Genomic DNA, 7,349 nt, shown 5'->3' on the forward strand with positions numbered 1-7,349 from the left:
AGTTGTATTTTCGTATATTATATTGATGGTTAATGAAGCTCGTTAAAAATGATTACTTCCTTTAGATATCATTGTACCAATGCATATTTAAACTCGCGAAATTTGTGGATCTCTGTAAATGTATTTAGATACTCACCGGTTTATAAATAAATAATTACACTGACTAAAAACTAAAACGAGGAAATTAAATCACTATGTATTTCGAGACATTTCTTCATCAATATTAAAATAAAATCTGTGTGCAAGATCAAAGGAATATGCAAGAATAAGCGTTGGAGACTATAGACAGTAGTAAAACGCTTTGGATATAATATTCGTTGTTTAAATGCGAGGGGAATGAAAAAACATAATTTATTGAAGTTTAAATTTGCATGTACGTAATAAATTATAGTTATAAGTTGAGAATTGAGGTAATTGTAGTTATGAAAGTTAGAGGAGACCAACCAGGGTGCTATATCATGAGCTTGGTTATAATTTGTGGGCGAGTTGAATTATTTAAAATATAAATAGAATCCCTTCATATTTTTTATAATTAATATGGTATCACATAATAATATATACCTAATAATCAAATTATTTTTATAAAATGAAACATAATAAGTATAATATGTGGTTATACTTACATCCTATCTATATATATATATATTATTATAATAGGGTCAATTCACGTTCCCACGGGTGGAGAGTTATGGGGGATAGATCATTTCCTTCAAATAATTTTTTTTTATAATCTCAAATAATTGGCTTATTTATTTTTTTGATATCTATTAAGTTTTCGTACAATTATTTTAAATAACAAAATATAATGATTTCTTTGTATTTTGTGATAATTATAATGAATCATTTTTGATTCATATTATTTTTTAAATGTTTTCACTAAACATATGCAACGTGTAAATCTTAAAAAAATAATTGTCCTTTGATTACGCTGACATTATACCTATTATTTCCAAACTAAAAATATGGAAAGCAAAACTGAAATAAATTCATGAGTTTCTCAGAATAGCCATAGATTGAGTATGTTTATATGTGATCATAAATATATCATGTTTACTATAACAGAAACATAATAACGTCAATTTTTAGAATAGTTTATCAATGTCAGCTATCCATGCATAAGTGGTTATTGATCCCGAAGAAGTTCTCGTTGTAATTTCTCAGAAATTAAGACAAATTTATAAAAAATATTTTTATGAATTTAAGTATAAAATATGTATTTTAAATATACAAGGCGTAGTAAAAATAATATTTACTGATATTAAATGTATCTACTGTGTTTTTTGGAGAGGGAACGAGGGGGCTTCAACAACGCGGTAAACTTTACAATTAAATTTTCTATTCCCTTCCATTCAAAAAAAAACCCTGAGACCACCAGTCAAAACAGGTTGAAAACTTCTGGAGGGAATATCAGTGGTACACATTTTTGTATGTTCAACAGTTCATAAGCGTTACATCGTTTAAAACAAAACAAAAAAAAAATTATGTCCATACAACCAAAAAAAAAAAAAAAAATTATAAAACAGTGCGTTTATGTTACATATTATTTTAATATTATTCAAAATCTGTATAAATCACGCAAATGAACGTAATAAAACGTGTAGTGTATAGAGCATATAATTTTATAATTCATGTATAATTAACAATAATAGTTATGCAAATAAAAGACAGAAATTACACGCGTGACTCATCTGAGTATTACACAACATATAAAAATGCGATACGATATCATGCGACTTGTCTATATTATAAGATCCAACGTTTCGTAAAAAGATTCAGTGTTCAGAATAATTAATATACTTACCCGCACACGCATGTAGAGATAGAAATTCGCGTATTAATTTAACACTGGTGAGGTGTGCTGAAACATTTTGCTGAAAAGTACCTTAAGTATTATATAATATAATATGTGTGCGTCACTATAATAATAATAATAATAATAATATACGTTTATCGTTTTGCACACCAAAATTGTAAGTTTGACAGTTAAAAACTCATTCGGATTAAATAAAACTATTTTTGTGATGTATCAACGCACGACCGTATTTAATTTCTACACGGGCTGTGCTGCTCTAACCATAGGTTCTATTTTATATAAAAATATTTAAAATTCGAGTTTTGTTGAATTTAATAAATATTTAGTATTTTTGATTGCACCTATAGTGATTTCTCGGCATTGATAAAAACTTTTTTTTTTGTCAACTTATCATTAAAACCCATCTGACTGCTATCGCGGTTATTATAAACTACTATGGTAAATATTATTGTGGTTATTTACAACTTTTTTATATTTGTCTTAGTAAAATGAAAATTAATTATAAGATTGATTAATATAATAATAGCTACCATCTTAACTCACCAGATCATACATTGTCGGTTCGGTATTCTAATTTATTTTGTCGTTCATCAATTTTGTGGATTGTGCTGTATAAATAGTGTAAATTCGAGCGATGTGAGTGTACGGGAACCCTACACCCCCTCTAAGTATAGGTTCATGCAATAATGACAGTGAATCAATGTTGCCAAAAAATTTTATAAGATGCTCTACAGGTCTGAATGGCATGCATTCATTCAGTCCCCGCCTTCTTAATTAAAACAATTTTGATTGCACGTCACGTTAATCTCATATTCTGAACAAAACGGCGACTGCTGCTATAGGTATCTACGCAGTAACTCTAGTATGGAATTATAAAGTAACAGTTTTCGAGTGTGATTATTGTGTTGCCGGCAAGAACAACAATAAGTGGCGAACTAATAATTATTACTATCCGCAACATTGTTAATATAATAATATTTATTGTTAAGGAATAAATTTGCAATAATTATTACGAGTGGAGGTAACAGGTTATTGGATTGGAAAAAATAAAGTGAGATATTTTTTCATCGTCCGCGTTATTTTGGCAAACATTATATTATCTCAGGCAGGTGCCAAATCGGCTTTTGCGGCAAACCGTGCAAAAATTATTTGGAGTGCCTATTTATAACACTTGTACAATTTATATCCAGTATCTCGATTTCATTGTCGCTGACAGCCAATAAATTTTAATGAATGTACCTATTGGGATTTAGGATTTTTTTCTCTTACCTCCTGAAACCGATTTATGAAGAACGCCGCTGTCACTTACATTGTCTAGCTGACGGTCGATCGCGCACAATTCTGTGAAATCAGATAAGCATTTTGGCACAATCGACTGCTGTTTAGAAATTTACAACCACGAAAAAGGTACCCGAATGCGCGGGTGGGTTTCCAAGGATTTACTTTTAAATCTCGAGGACAAATAAAATTCCCACCGCCTTAATGGACGCAACTAAATGCATTCAAAATAGAATTAGATTAAATTACAATAGCTAAAAAACTGCAAAGATATACTGTAATAATATTATACATCATTTAAACAAATACACTAAACCAATAGTAAACTATAAAATTAAAATTAATATTGATATTTACAATATTTTTCGTTCGATTTATCATGTAGGTGTTTACAGAGGTACACAGAAACTATTTTATAAAATATTTTTAAAGATAGTTACTTATTTACTTAATGGAAAAATAATAAAATAGATGTAGATTTATGTACAGATATAAATATTAAAAAATAAAACATGAATGATAGCTATTTGCATTTGCAATTTAAATTCGTTTACCCATTTGTAAAATCAAAGCGAAACATTTTTGGTGAACTGTTTCACATTTTCAAAAACTTGGGTACATGCACATTTCGCGTAATGAGGTCAATGATATTAAAAACAAAGATGTCAGTATATGTAAATATCTCATCATACTCACATTGAAGTCATGTTGATAAAAGAGAGTATTATCGTTTCAAATGTTTTAGCTTAAAAAAAAAAGATAAGGTATAGTAGGTCACTTATAGTTTTATACGAATTATGTATTTCAGAGAAATCTTCGATATAAAAAAGAATCTAAACTCATTTTGATTTATCTTTGACAATAAAATATATACCTGGTTAATTATACAAATGAATGATAAAATAACACCATTACTTTTAATATTTTATAATCTAAAAATGTAATTAGATGAAGTTATTTTAACTATTTAGTTTCTTTGGAGTATTATTTAATTTAGTTCCATTTTAATATATACGAATAAAAAGTCGTTTAAAATGGAATAAAATATACTTAGTTTCCAAAAATGTATGATTGCATTCTAACATTGTATTAAGTCTTACGATTTTTGTATCATGTTGTATAAATAATACCTGTAAAATATTTCCACAATGCCGTTTTGACTGTAAAGAATGTGTGTTTTAATTAATAGGTACGCTTTTTTGGAGTTTTTAATTTAGAGTTCTATCAGTTTTTACGATTTGTTGCCTGTTGGGTTATTTTAACAAAAGTATGCTAATTTTTAGTATACAACTTTAATTTTTACATAACTTGCACTATAGGTACATGATCGTTGCTAAACTAATTAAAATTTTTTGATAGCCCAATTTCTAGGTAATATGTATTCATCGTAAATAATTTTAGTATGATTAAAATGAGTTAGTTCTTTGGAAATATCAAACCTTCAAATAATTTAAATGTAGAGTATAACAATTATACAAGCTTGTATATTAAATTGTTTGTATAAAATATATAATGAAATGAAGAATATCATAAAATTAATTCTATAAAAAAATTGTACTTGCCCAATTCACGTTTACACATCACATACGCATTTGTCATTGTACAAACTGCGAACCTCATACTATGATACTATCTATATATACTAAATTAATACAATTGTGTTATTATACACGTGCGACTTGATTAACAATAATTGATGGAATGCCTAAAGCAACATAAATTAATAACAATGTTCTTATAATATTATACTTTAGTACTCTAGCGTTGTTGAGCACAAAACTTAAGACTTATACACATAATATAACATAACAATATAGATGAAACTTTGATATTTCAAAGTTTTAGACGAATGTGATAACCCGCCAGAAGCAGTATAAATACTATAGGTATTCGAATTTATTAAAGGAAAATAAGTCATAGTATTGGTGGGTTCTATAGAAGCAAAAAACTTTTTCACCTAACTTAAGGTGTTTGAGTTAATTGCTTATATTGCTTATATTAGTATTAACTACGTTTTTTTTTCATCACATATTATATTATGATGTCGAATTTTTTTTTAAATAATTCTACTGTGTACCGTACCTACCACGTACAAAAAGCAAAATAAATTTATGAAGTTTATAATCTTATATTTAATAATTTAATAACTTAAATATTTTTAAATGTGTAATGTGTATATTTTATGTAAGTATTTTCAAACTCAGAACAACAAAACAATACTAATTCAATTTATGACGATTCTTAAATATTTCCTTTCTTTATAATTGTACAAAAAATTATATTATCTAGCATGTTATGTATATTAGTATTCTTACTTAAAAAGTCGTATTTTGGATACATAATTAATATTATTTATTTGTAAGTTCACTAGTTTTAATAATACATTAAATATAATGTATTCAAATCAAAATATTAGGTTATTAAATTAAAAAATTAATAAATAAGTTCAAATATCTTACGTTTTTAATGATTTAACCTATCCAATTATATGATGATTTAATTATTTTATTAAATTATCTATTTAAACATAGAAATAAAATGATAGTAATTTTTATTAAGACATAATTATAATTTATAAGTATTTCAGTATTTGTGAAATATTTCGTAAATAATAGTCAATAATTTATTAAAATATTTTTTTTTTTTTTTTTTTTTACTCAAGTACCTACCTAGATGGTTTATTAATCTAATTTTGGTTACATACTTACTTCAGAAAAAAAGACAGGTTTTATGATAAGTGAAAAATTATCTTTTAAGTAGAGTTGTTAAATTTGTTTAAAAGTCAAATAGATCTACTAAACAAATATAAAGTAAAAAAATTATAATTTTTCTTTTTTGTTTTTTTTTATTATAATTAAGTTTAAATAAAAATATAATAGTATACATTTTACTAGTAAATTATTTTTTTATACTAAACAGAAAAATTTATATTTATAGTCCACAATCGTATATTATAAATACATACTATATATAAAAAAATTATATTATGCAAGTTCAAAACAAGTATATTATGTCGTGTATAATTAATATTAAAAATAAATAAAAACTGTACTCTCGCTATTATCGATTATTGTTTAGACATACATATCGGAGACGAACGTTTAAAATGTCACATCGTAGTTTACATAATATTTTGTATTATAATTATTAGAAATGGTTGAATGATTACTGACCGTGTGTTTTCTTTTCAGTGGCCAAACAAAAGCATATTCCGTCCAAAAAGTCGTACGTGTCACGCAAAATCGCGTAGAAACCGACACGAAAAAATCAAATCGATAAACCGTCTATAAATAACGCGGACGAGTCGTGTTCGCAAAACGAATTATAATATTACAGATAAGATATTACATGGAGGCATATTGGCACCGGTGAGAGAGAGGACACGCGGACGACCGGTAGACGAGTTTACGGGAGTAATCGCGGCACAGACTAAACGCGTGCCGCCGGCGAAAAAACGAATCCGTCGACAGTCGGGCGCCAAAAAAGTTACGGCTCTCCTCCAAATAGCTCTTCCCGCGGAGCACATGCGCGCGTGTCCGTGTCGCATTATTATTATATACGCGTCCGAACGTCTAATTATCAATTTGCACGCTGTAACGACGATTGCGAACAGCTCTCGTTATTGTAGTGGAATGCCGAGTGCCGCGTATAATTACGACATAATCGCGTGCGTGATATCATCGATCGTTTATTGGTGATGATTTTCGTATCCGTTACTGCGGGGGCGTTGGGCTAGGTCGGGCGAACAGAAAATATTATACTATTGATGTTTTTCCGCGTGCGGAAAACCGCGTTTTCCTAAAAACCGCAATTTTATTTTGGTACAGACGCGACAGTCACGACGAGACGACAACAACTTACTGTTCCGTGTCGACACGAGATTTCGAGTTTAAACGGTACCGCCCTGTTCATTATATTGCCACAAACTTAACGCGCCAAAAAAATTCAGTCACGACGGTCTGGAAACGTTGTCGTCACGAATTCGGCAGCGCAAAGTGCAGTGTCCTGCAGGTCGTGGAATCCCGTAAAACTTTGGGGGGGGGGGGGGTCAGATTTGGTTTTTTTTGTCACAACTCGCATAACTCGTATACGCGGTTATGAGTACAACACAAAAGCCGAACGAATACACTTTCGTTATTTCGATTCGATAGCTAATTTCTGAAATATTTAATTCACTAATAATTTCGCGAGACTTATTAAAACAAATACATTTGAAACGATTTTGTCACCTAACTCAATATTAATAATTCATGTTAAT

General features: G+C 28.6%; 1 protein-coding gene across 2 annotated transcripts in view; it reads right to left on the reverse strand.

Moving 5' to 3' along the window:
• The window catches only part of LOC114131219 (neuropeptides capa receptor), a 113,936-nt gene extending 107,207 nt beyond the window's left edge, over positions 1–6,729 (reverse strand). Inside the window, exon 1 of one of the 2 annotated variants that reach the window (XM_050200911.1) lies at positions 6,265–6,729. The gene's annotated coding sequence lies outside the window, so the exon portion shown is untranslated. The remainder of the gene's footprint in view (positions 1–6,264) is intronic. The other variant, XM_050200910.1, reaches the window with a different exon arrangement.
• Between the last annotated feature and the right edge of the window lie 620 nt (positions 6,730–7,349).

The sequence above is a fragment of the Aphis gossypii genome, chromosome 2 (assembly GCF_020184175.1).
Source record: "Aphis gossypii isolate Hap1 chromosome 2, ASM2018417v2, whole genome shotgun sequence".
Classification (NCBI taxonomy): Eukaryota; Metazoa; Arthropoda; class Insecta; order Hemiptera; family Aphididae; genus Aphis; species Aphis gossypii.